This window comes from Rissa tridactyla, chromosome 4, assembly GCF_028500815.1.
Source record: "Rissa tridactyla isolate bRisTri1 chromosome 4, bRisTri1.patW.cur.20221130, whole genome shotgun sequence".
Taxonomy (NCBI): Eukaryota; Metazoa; Chordata; class Aves; order Charadriiformes; family Laridae; genus Rissa; species Rissa tridactyla.
Window position 1 is genome coordinate 7,059,380 of NC_071469.1, and position 12,927 is coordinate 7,072,306.

Sequence of the window (12,927 nt, forward strand, 5' to 3'; positions counted from 1 at the left end):
GCCTGGTGCAAACTCTTACCCAGCTGACCCAAGCAAGGACAGTTTAGGACTCGGGAGACGATTAACAATTTGGAGAGAGGAACATAGCCTGTCTCAGCCTCGCCAGAGCTTTCCGCCTCTCCCCCGGAACAGCGGTTCAGATGGAGTGAGTTTTGGGGATTTTCTGACTGACAGCAGGACAGGACTTAGGCCATTTGCTATTTCTGCCTAAATCAAATTGCTTTGGTCTAGCTGAGTGCTCCACACAAGTTGTAACTTCTTTTTTCTTAGTTAAATAGTAGTGAATATTTATATATTTTTTTTTAGTTTACACTTTGATTCTAGTTTTATCAATAAATAAAATTAGAGGTCTTTGCTCAAGCAAATGCAGACTGATAGCTGTAAAATAAGTCTCTAAGAATCATGTAAAGAAAGAGCAAGGAGCAGTTTTTAAATCCTCATGTTTAATATTACTGTTTTTCTTTTGAATTGCCTGTTATTGTAACAGATTTACTCCTGCAGTTTTTTAGTTTACAAGCTAGCTTGAAAATCATAAGTAGTGCATGCTATTAAAACACACTCAAACAATATCTCCTAGTTTTATATGTCTGAAAGACTTGGAATTTCAACAGTCAAAAAATATTTAATTTACTATAATATAAAAGCAGCTTCAAGTTACTAGTAACTACATCCATATGTTTTTGCATGCTAGGATGGTGAATATATGGGCTAGCAATAATATCTCAGTTGTTGAATACATCAATTTGAAAAAGTTCATCTGGAGGTGGGGTTTTTTTAATGAACAATGATTTCTATTGTTTCTCATCCTATGATTTGAATTACTAGTGTTTTAAACACATGAGTTTGGGCTCCTAAATCCTAAGATTTTTTTTTTTTAAATAAACATTTTTAAATTATTTTTTTTTAAGAAATTTAAGTGTTTAAAAGAAATAAATTCAACTTTAAGTTGCCTTCCCCACAGTGGAGAGGGTAGGAAATACGTCAATGGCTCCAGTTTCCAGGGTTTAAGAACACAACCTGAGTATCACAGCCCTTGTAATAAATGTGTGTTGGTGCCAACACTGGTTTGGTTTGAAGTTTAAAATGCCCAGTTTAATAAACTCCTAAATGTCTGAGAAGAATGGAGACAGGGGTAGGTCTTTTCTCTTACCTATTCCAGTGAAACTGGGGAAGTAGCCCTGGATATCTGGGTCCTTGCCTGGGGGCCAGGTTCCAGCCTGGTGGAAGGCATGCCCCTTGCCTATGGGAGGGCTTGGGGATCGGTGGCACCTGGCCACAGCCTTTGGCTTGCCAGAGGGCCCTGGGGGCTAGTATTACAAGGAGGAGTGGGGCATATTTACCTCTAAGTACAGAATGAATTGTGTTTCATCTTTATAATACTCATTTCTTCAAGGCTTATATTTAATACAGCGATGTCTTCTCTTCTGAACAGAGATATGATTCTGGGGTGCTACCGTAAAAGATCTTGTAGACAAGATAAATTACAGTATGGAATGCTGTTAGGTATTAGGCTGAAATGAAATCACAAATGCTACAATAAATAAAAACAGAGTACAATAAGCTTGATAAAAATCCAATCTTTCCGTTATCTCCCACGTTACCTTCAGTACATTGTCTCTTCATTGTAGCATCAAGGTGCTCAGTTCATTTCTGATCTTTTTCATGAAATGCCAATAATCTCTTTGCTCAGCCTATGGCACTAAATATTATAATGCATGACTCAAAGTTCACTTAAAGATAATGCTTAATGAACTCAATTGTTTCCGTCAGGCTGATTCATTTCAAACTGGCAGAAAACCGTGATCTTGCATTTAGCATCTTCAGTCATTTTCTTACTGGCTTGTGACAAATTCCCGGAGGCTCCCTTAATGAAAGGAACTACAAGATCTCTGTCAAGCTTTCTGAAAAGAGTCTATTGACTTTTAGATATCCCAAACCATTGAGTTTACAACTTTTGAACCTTTCTAGCCCAGGTGCTGTTGCTGCTTCTGATACTTGAGTCCGTCCCACCACATGGCACTGTAGTCATAAGCTTGTTCAGCTAGCTTGGGTTTCTCCATGTGGTAATAATTTGTTGTACTGATTGTTCTAATTCTTCCAAAGAGTTCAAGAAAGAATCTGTTTTCTCCAGAAGAAAGTCAAAATTAGCAATTGATGTTCATTTCCTTGCCACTTTTCCAGTAATTGCTCAGGGCCCAAATGATTGTCCACTTGCTGTTTGATGCCAAGTCCCGTTGAATCCTGCTGGGAGTTTATATAAACCCTGAAGGACAAAGATTAAGATTTGGCATATGTAATTACCCTTTTAAAAACACATTATAAACCTAAATGGAAATCATCAATCTTTTCTCCTTCAGAAGGAGGTAATATCCACTGAAAATGGAAATATAAACTTGCCAGAGTTTCCAATCTTGAAAAAATTACAGGTTTCTGTTAAAAAACTCTTGCAATTTGTATAACACATTTATTTTTCTACATATTCAGCTTCAGATAAACTTCAAATTACTGAGTCTTGAAAGGGCCCCCCTCAGCAAGTGATTCCTACCCATAGTATTATCTGACAACAACATCAGCGGTTCAGTTGGCCAAGTCAATGTTTACCAGATGTTCATTGCATTGACACTTGCCAAAATATGTCCTGTAATTGAGACTTTTTCCTCAGCTTACAGCTTTTCCTGCTGTTCCCAGATTGCTTCCAACAGTCAAAAGGGGGATGCTACAGAAAAGCCAGCAGGACCATTATTTACGCAGGAGCCTGATAAGCTAGAAGTAGATAGATTTCTTAACAGGACTAGAGATGTAAATAACATAAATACATTTAAGCTGCCATCAGGGCAAAAAGGTGAAAGAAAACTTTGATTTACTTCTGTTTTACTTGTGATCAATTTTTGTGTGTTTGCTTTCCCGCATTTGGAAGATTAAAGAGTCTTGAAGGGTTTGGAAAGTGATATGAGCTCATCATATGAAAAATATTGTTTGGTTTCCGCTGTGACCTGGATAGAGATCTGGTATGTTTTCTCTGTGGCTTATTCATCCTCTCTACAGTGTTTTCCTCTCCCTTTTAAGAAGAGAGCGAAGGCACAAGAGCACACAGTAACGCACATACAATAACAGGTGAAGGCAGGCTGGTGGACAAGAGAAACTTATTTTTTAGACAGAATCTGAATGAAATGGGCTTGATTGAACAAGGAGACGCCAAAGCAGAAGTAAGGCAGAGATGGCAGAGAAAGGCACCATGGCAAAAGTAAGAGGGGAAACTTCGAGGAAAACTAGGCAAGCTGTAGCATGAGCAAGCCCTGCTTTTTTGATTGAAATTACACTACTGATTTAGAAACGGAGATTAGTGCTTAATTAGACCTGCGAAGGGGAACCCACTCAGGAGCACCAGCCCATGGAGCTGGGTGCAGGAAGGGAACCAGCCCCTGGCCCGGGCTCGAGTCCTGGCATGATGTTCTCTGCCACAGAGTGAGGGACGTAACTATGGTGTAGGTGGGATTACTGGGGAAAGAGCAGCACAGGGCATGTTGAAGGATCTGTGGAAAAGACTACTTTCCTGCCCCTAAAATAGCATGTAGGTTGTTCCTTTAAAAAAAAAAAAGAAACAACAACAACAACAAAAAAAAACCAACCAAAAAAAAAACTCAAAACAAAAGAAACTCCAAGCCTCTTTAGTTATATGAGACTTGGGTAGCTCTAAATATAAAAACATTTGTGCTAAGAAATTTCCTTGTACTTGTTTTGGAAGGTCGTCTGCTGCTCAATGCCCTGTTCAAGCGTATGATGTGTTTTGCGCTCCATCTTCTTGTGAGGAGAGGAGACCAAAAAAAAAAGATAGTTTTATAACTGCAAGGAAACTAGAAGTTATCCTCAGCCTTCTTCACAACATGAGATCAGAAATCACTCAAGCACAGATTAGCTGAAAAGGAATAAATTAAACTTAAATTGCTCCGCATAGACTAATAAATAAAATAAATGGCCGCCATCCCAGATGAAATACTCAGATAAGTATTTTGAGAAGCGCATCTACTTGGCAATTGCTGCTGTGCTGCAGCTCCGAAGGAGATTCATTGGGCTGGAAACAATGCTTAGTATCTCTTTAACTTTTTATTCTCATGAGCATGGGTTAATCGTGTTCAGAGCGCAGCATTTTTCTTTCCTGAGACATGTTGGTGTTGTCCCTAGTCAGGAAGAAAAGTTGAAACCATCTTGGGTTTTTTGTAAAGGAACAGCTGAAAATTTTGTTTTTCCAAAGGCCTGACTGAGCTTCGCAGTGTTTTCTTGGAGCTGTAATTTAGCTGTGCTTTTCATGTCCACTTCTGTGCTGATGGTGAAGACTTTCTGATCAAACTACATTTGTCATTGGTCTTGTTAGAGACAGCACCTATAGAAAACATTTCCTTCATGAAGAATATATGCTCATGACAATTAGTTGGCAAGAGAAAATTCCTGCAGAAATTGCCATTTGAGTAAGAGCAAGTAAACAAATGGGAAAACAACTATTTCTCTCAGCCATCTGGACAGACGACTATAAATAACACAGCTACCAGCGTGCTACACGTAGCTGGCTGTGTGTTAAAAACTCTCAGGTGTGGGTTTGGGTTCAGTAAATAAGCGATTTTGTTGTTGTGCCTGCAGTTACTTGTATACGGATTTTTATCTGCAAATCCCGTAATAGTCTTGGCAACTGCCTGCATGAACTGTTCCAAAACGAAAGCAAAAGGCCGCAAGCTTTTTCCTCACCTCTGAAAGTTTGCGCTGCGTGACGCGAAGCAGAATCCACCCCCCGAAGGTGGAAACTCTCTGGGTGCAGCAGCAGGGGGTGCCGCAAAGCAGAAGAGCTGGGATAAGCCGTGCTCCCCTGAAACTCGGGGGAAAAGTCTTTTGAAATAAGTGGGGAATAAGCCTATAAGAAATAGGATCAAATTTAGTTCAGTACCTGCTTTCAGTAATTACCAGTGAGCTGTGAGCAGGGTTAATGGAGGGTGTAGTCTTACAGAATTAGGATGAAAGCACTCAAGTGAAGACATTTTTTTTTATTAATTTGATAGAAACGGAAATAAGAATTGGTATTTTATTTGTCAAATATATTTTTTGTAGGAAGCCAAATAATTTGCAAGAGCTAATCATTTTAAGTGCCTAGACTTAACTATCTGATCAGATGAGCTATGAAAAATCTGAATGTATCAGATCACGAGGAGTGTATGCCCTCGGCTCGGGGTGCTAAAAATCATTTGTTTCTTAGATGGTTCATGTAAGTACCTACTGGCTATTCCTCTGCTAAGCTATTCTTGTCTCCTATTTGTTTAGCTGATAAGTGTGAAATGTACCCTTCACTGCAAATTCAGCTCGGTTGCCTGAACTCAATGGGATGAGCGAGTGGGACATGCAAGTGCCTCTCCTCCAAGGGCATCTACGTCCGGTGTCAAATATTTTACAAGCAAAACCTTTTTTAGAGTAAACAGACTAACAAGTGCTGATAAGTCTACGTGTTATCCTAAATTCATGCTGAAGAAACAGAAACTAAAATCAACAGAGAGACTCAATATGAATACGCTACAGGAGAACTCAAGATTAAACGAAATATTCTTTTTGGTTTTCTTTCCTAAGTCCTTCCTCAAGGAGGTTAAGTGCACAACGCCTACTTGGTGAACTTTCCGTACAGCCTGTTCTCCATGTGGTTCTGACAGTGATTTCATGCCACTGGTATAAAACTGGTTTTCCCTTCCAAATTTGTGTCCAGTTCAGCTACTGTGCAGTATATTGCCCAGACCTGGCAGTGGCAGGTCACAGTGAAGTTCCTGTGATGACAATATTCTGTTGCCCAACTTTTCTTCTCCTGAAGATCCTTATTGGGCCGGATCACTTATCTTGAAATCTTTTATGTGAGGGAGGCCTTTCTGGTGTCACAAGAATTCAACATTTTCTTTCCTTTTTCAAGTCTTTAACTATTTCTCCTCCTTTCTTTTTTACAGCTTCAGTCTATAACTTCGGCTTATTCCCTTTCAAATTAGAGAAAGGCTCTCTTTTGTGAAGTTAGATCATGTCTAAAAGAAGAAATTCCTGACCTTATTAAAAAAACCCCAACATCCCTCTAAAATAAAAAATGAAAACACAACCCCAAAAAACAAACAAACCACAAATGAGAACTTTCCCCACCCTTTCCTGCTTCTTTGGGGTTGTACTGGATCCTAGGGCTGAACATTTTTTATTTCTGTTAAGTAACTGCTTGATTGCATCACATTGCATCCTCAGAGAAGGAAATGAGGATGTTGGTAAATGACGCCCTTTGAAGCTGTTCCAAGTATGTGATTCTGGCTATTTTAGTTATGTAAGTTCTTTCTACCATCCCTCAGGCAAAGTGATGATCAAAGACAAGTCAGAATATCCCAAGAATTAATTTTGACTATTTTAAATACTAAAGAGCAGGAAAATTAAAAGCATGACAGAACAAAATCAATAAATGATGATTGTCTCGATCCATTGTCTTTGGGAATGCCCGTGAGAGGTCAGATCTGCCTGCAATATGTTAACGTATTCATTCCCTAAGTGATCTGCAGGTCCCGTTTCATGTGTAGATCCATAACAAAGTTGGACAAGGGATATTTATTTTCTTCTAATTAGCATTTTGTAATAACAATAACCTTTGTAAGAATACAAATGAAAAAATATAAGAAATTTTCATTTATTCCTATATGAGCAAAAACCAGTATTTGTCAACTATTAGAAAAGCTGCACTGGGGGACACAATGGTCAAATTAATTATCTGCTTACCAAATGTTAACTCAAGCTTTATCTCCTGCAGTAATCTCTACGTGTTTCAATATTTCACCAGAGGAACTGCTGTTGTTTCTCTATGCAGTTGGAATTTCTGTTTTCCGAAAACTCCCTCCTAGGTGAAGTCGAGTCTAATTTCCCCGGCCGCGCTGTGCAATCTCCTCTCACGGACACATGTTGAAGGGAATTTTGGTGAGGCAACCGGCCGGTCGGGGATGCGGAGGTTTGCCTGGGGTTGCATCTTCTGTTCTCTGTTGGTTTTCTCGGCTGGGGGCTGCAGTGGACAGGATGTTCCTGGCGAAACAGTAGGAGCAGGAGGACGTGGGTTACTCGGGTTGGAGATTTCTACATCCGCACGGAAGAGAAACATTTTTTCGTCTCTGCCTGGACTCTTAACTTTGTCCTGGTTAACCGTTCATTGGGGCGGTTTCGTAATAGACTGGTTTTGGAAATAGCTCAAGGGTTGGTTGAATGTATATACAGCCCATTTGCACTCTGTTGTTGAGAAAAAAACAGTATTTTATCTTTATTGTTTTAATTTTAAAATCCTTGGCATTTTCTTTTTTTAATAACCTATTTCCTGAGTTTAACTTCCTAAATTAAAACTATGTTTAAGTTAATCCATACAGACTTACATTTTATATGCCTGTAGCTCCAACTATAAAGTTAGAATAAGCTTTTTATACATATTTAATTTTTTCAAAGAATCTTTTAAACTTAACAGAAATTCAATAAGTCATTACGATTTTAATTTTTTAAATACTTGGGCGCAAAACTCATTGTTTTAGCTTTGATGATGGGCGTGCTTATAAATTTCCCAAATGGTTTTTAATTAACGTAAAAAAAAAAAAATAAATTTACACTTAGGTCTATAAAGCAATATAAAGGTGAAGCATCAAGCATTTTCCCCTATTAATTTCACAATTCACATAACAGCAGCATCAGGTTATCGCATACAGTTTGTACGCAATCCAAACACAGCGGGCACAGCGCGGCCGGGGAAATTAGACTCGACTTCTCCTAACAGCGAGTTTTAAGAGAACAGAAATTCCATTGCATGCAGTTGGTACGCAATACTCGCAAATATACATTTCCAAGAGAAACCACCAAAGTTAGTCTGAAAACTAAGCATTTATATTTGCTACGGTGTTTTCCAGTTGTTAGACTTTTTTCTTCAAGTTTGAATAGTTTACAGTGCTTATACAAGACTCTACTTCTGATAAGACAGTTTTTGGATTTGAACTAGCCCCTTTTGGCTGAAAAGGTGATATGAAAAGCGTCTGAAGTTAGATGTGGTTTAGTGAGACACAGTCTATGATTCTGATAACGTACCTCTGCTTTTTTTGGCACCCCTACTGTATATGCGAATACATTTAGATAACGGAGATAATAGAATATTTTTGCATTTTTTAAGAAGCTGGAACTCTCAACCAGCCTTGAGTTTTGTCTGAGAGATGCGTGTTCCCTCTCCACCTAACTTGCATCTTGTTTAAAGGATCTTACACTTTCAAGATAGGGTTTCAGTGTTGACCAAAACATGATTTTCCCACCTATGGAAGAAGGTGTGCTACTTGTAAGTAGAAGAAGGGGAATTAAAAAAAAGAACTTTGTATAAGTCAAGGTTCAAATAGCCAGTTTTAGCCTATACACTTCCAAAAATCAAGTAAAAGAGAACAGCGAAGAAAATTGAAGAGAAATAGAAGTAATAAAATCCTGCTTTTCAAAGACGTCACAAACACAGTAGGGGACTTCTGACAACAGTCATTTATTTTTTCTTTCTTTCTTTTGGATGCTTTAGACTTTTCCTGTGGTGTAAACAAAAAGGAAAATATTCCTGGAATATTTTCTATTTGTCTGGACATCTAATTTAATAAAAAAGCAGCACCAAACATAAACAAGTATAGTTAAATTCTTCAAAGTTCATAAACACAAGCAGTGACCTATTATAGCAATAAGTTCTATGAAGTTGGTTATTAAAGATGTTGCTGTTATAGCTACTGGGCTCGGGATTGTTTTTGTAATAGAAACCACCCAAGCACATTGACACTTTCTGAAAATAACATACCTCACATTTGAAATGACACAAAGCCATTTATTGCCGCATCACCATGTTAATCTCCTATCCGATAGTATTTCATTTCAGTTCAAAAATTACGATATGCAATAAATTCCACCCGATTTAAATCTGACCACCGCTCTTGAATAAAGGCCAGAGAGCTTCTACTCTTGCTGCTGAGTAGGAGCAGTTGGCTGAGCTCCCAGACAGTTTCTCTGTGCTCAGACCTAAAGCTCAGGCGTTACTTATGCTAACATGCGGAATTTAGTAATTTGGGCTTAGGGGAAGTCAGAGGAATGCGACATTTATCTTAGGTCACCTTTCCATACCTGTAAAGAGGTAAAGCAGGTAGTGATTTAATGACATTTTTGAAAACCAGCTTGAATAAATACTGTTCCATGCAATGACAGTCTTTATGTGCAAATATGTAATCAACACTATTGATTTCATGTCATTCAACAGCAGGACTCCTGCGAGTGGCTTTTTCAGACGCATCCTGCAATCTCACTTGTTTGTGCATGTGTACGTATGGATGTATATATTAAGTATAGGATGCATCTGTGCTCCATTAACACAGACCTGTGTGTGGATTCTGCACGCCTTTAATACTTTCTTCTTTTTTGGTCCAGTAATGACAGCTTTAAATTCACATCTGAGTATAAACACGGTCTTAGAAATGCCAATGAATCAGGAACTGAGAAAGGTACATTTTACATAGCTTCAGATTTTGGGCTGATTTATACCCTAAATGACCTATTTATGGATAAGCCAGGGAAGGGCTTACCTTCTGGAAAAGGAAGCCTGGAAATAAAAGTTTCCTTTGTTGAAAAATTGATGGTACTGAAATACACGAATATTTGCCCATATCAGCATCATTCTTTTTGTATCTTATATGTTGTGTGCTCATTAAGGAACCTAAACTTGTAAGGCGAACAAAGTGATAGCTGGTTCGGTTATTGGGAGACTCCCTGGTAGAAGTAAAGAACTGTGTTTCTTAACTTTGTGCCAAGGGGTACACTTATGCTGTGAGCAAAGCAAAGCATCTTTCTACTCAGGGTTGGAGGAAGTTCTTCTGGTTTTGTTTTTTTCATGTAGAAATAGCGTTTTCTGAAGGACACCAGGCATGAGAACCTCTCGTCTTGGCCGTGCAGCGTGTTTGTGGTTGCTATTGCCCTCATTTCTGTAACAGCCTGCTCTATAAATACGAACGAGCTACGTTAGAATATTGCATTTGAGTTCGTAAGTAAAGATAATGCCATATAAAAGTTGTATAAAATGAAATCTACATGAAGACCTCTGCTTTAGATCTAGTCGATGGAGAAAAATAGGCATTTCCTATGGAGTAATTCATCCCAACGCAGAATATAAAGAAGATCAGAAGTAGAAGATATAGGAGGAGTACCCCAAGCACAAAATATTACTTCAGTTATGCAAACCTTTTTACTTATATCTGGGTAAAATAGGCTTAACTCATATGTCTTAATAAAGTTACTTTAATAACGATATATGATCAGCTCAAACAGACCACATAACAGATATATTTAATTTTGTTAGCTTTTACTCTTTTTTTTTCTAATTGTTGCACCTTATTTTTAGAAGTGTTATATCCTACTTGCTTCAGGATTCTGAAATAGCTTTTCCATTAATGTGATCTGATAAAGCCCTAAAAAAGTAACTGTTATGGACATGTTCTATTAAGACTATTCAAATGAAGGAAAAGATGGGTGCTTTGTGGAAGAGCTGCCAGAAGAGGAACCTGTTGCTAATATCCACACAGTACTTTATTGTATTTAGTTCATTTTTAGGAGATATAATGTGGAATTCAGAGCACTTGGGGGCCTCCTTAAGTTACACCACACCCATCTGCTATTTTGAGTTTGCAGAGCATTCATCTCGGCGTGAAGGTTTAATCACCTGTCCCGTAGGGATGCTACCATATGCATGTGTCTCTGGAGTGCTTCACACAGATTTTTGAAAGCTGGAAAATTCATCCTCCACTTAACTGTGTGCATTAGCAGCCTAGTGTGACAATGAAAATAAGATACTGTGTGTGCGCGGGGAGATGTGACGTTAGGTTTCATAACGTGGCTCAGTCTTCGAGATTTTGTTGGCTGGGCAACGACCGAGCTTGCTTTTGTTTTTCTGTTGGGTGTGTACCATCAAACAAAAACCCAGCACGTGATACAAGCAACTTAGCATGGTAAAAGAGATCTGTAATACAAATACACAAGGGGCTAGGACCATCGTAGCAATGGAAACACAGATGAAATGCAACCCTGTGTGTCTGGGATATTCAATATTGTTGGCATAACTATTGCTACTAAGCATGATCTAAGAAAACCCTGCAGGGATGATCCTAAATGTTCTGGTATATCATTTATGCGAAGATGTTTTCTTGGTAGACATATAGTTCACACCAAAGGGCGTTTGAGAGATTTCCTAAGGGAGCGGGATAATATGGAAGAAAACTGAGTGCCAGGAAAAAATCAACTCTTCTTGAATTCCTATACGTCAGGGTGCTGTATTCCAGTGTTTAGACCTGCGTTTTCACTTAGCCCGCTGGAGTTAACTAACCAGACAGCTGAATAGGTGGTTTGTCTTTTGGCTGGTGTGCAGGTCGAGCATCCCGGCCAGCCTGCTCGTTAATGCCAAGGGAAATAGTTTTTGCCTTTGACTCTGCCAAGTACTATTTGCCCCCACCGGCGCCCCGGGACAACGGTGCACAATTTGCCACTGTAGCAATGACCTCCGGGAGCTTGGGTTAAGTTGGATTCTGGTGAAGTAAGCAGTAAGGAAACGTGATTTTACTGAAGTGTTACTTGTTTGCTAGTTTCTACCTAAAAATGCTCCTAAAGTCAGTATCAAGAACATGTTTGTTCTGTGGACTCCAACTATTCTTACAAATGTCTTTAAAAGGGTTTAAGCAACACATAAAGAACTTCAAAAAAATATATATATTTACATAAAACCTACACAAGATTCTCATTTTGAGTAATGCAGGGAGGAAAATACACACATCCTGTGTGCCTCCCTGTAAGGATGCTGTACCCAGGGACCAGCGGCGAGGGGACTGCAGGCTGCTACTTGCCCTGGCATTGAAAAACCCAAATGCAACCATCACAGTTCAGTGCACACCAAGTATGACAGGACTTTCTTTTAAAGTATACAGATGTGTAAATATTTTTATAGATTCAAATATTGATGACAAAATAAAAGAAAGCATGAAACTGTTTCTCAGCATGCCCTCCTTTACTTGGAAACACAGAAGTTAAGAATTCACATTTCTGGCCACTTTTTTTTCTGTTCCCATTGTGATTCTTTCTCTGAGTGTCATTATAATGTCATTTCTTCTGGAAGCTTTGTTATGGTTTCATGAGCCTGCCTATGGGTTTCAGAGGTTCAAATTACTGTCAAAGTATGTACCAGCATATGCCAAGGTGACTTTAAAGTCCATAATACAAGTATAAGTCACCAGTGTTGCCTCTCAGAGCAAAATAAGCTCTCACGTACCCCTTTTCACAAGGATGCCAAGCCATTTCGTATGGCATTTGCATCAGCTGACCAGAGTCAACAGCAGTTTTCTTTCTCAGTAAGTGAATTAGTTGGTGCTGAGAGGAGAAAAAATAAAAATAATAATAAAAAAAAATATAAAAGTTTAGGAATTAGTTTACTGGTTCCTAATGTATTTACTGGAGTCTCCCTTCAGGTCTCTTTCAATGTCTCATTCAGCGCAATACACACGGTGCATTCATTTTGTGGCCTATCTGAGTATCCCGAACCCTTTTCCCATCTCTATTATAAATTTCCTTTCCTGTATAGCTTATAAAGAGGGATCGCTGCTTTTTTCCCCCATGTCCACTTGGTAACTACGATGTCAAGAAGTCTTCTACTGCCAGGTGTTCTCCTTCGTCCTGTAAGGCTCTACCACGGCCATGCAGGTATTGTGGAGCTCCGTGTCGATGTGCTCATGTTTTGTAGCTCCTTTGCTTTCTCAGAAGTACACTGCTTCCAAATTAATTTCTTATTAATTTGCTGTACTAAGAGTCTAAGGCAAAGCCACACAATGCAGTGAAACTTCCTATTTGATTATCAGTTGA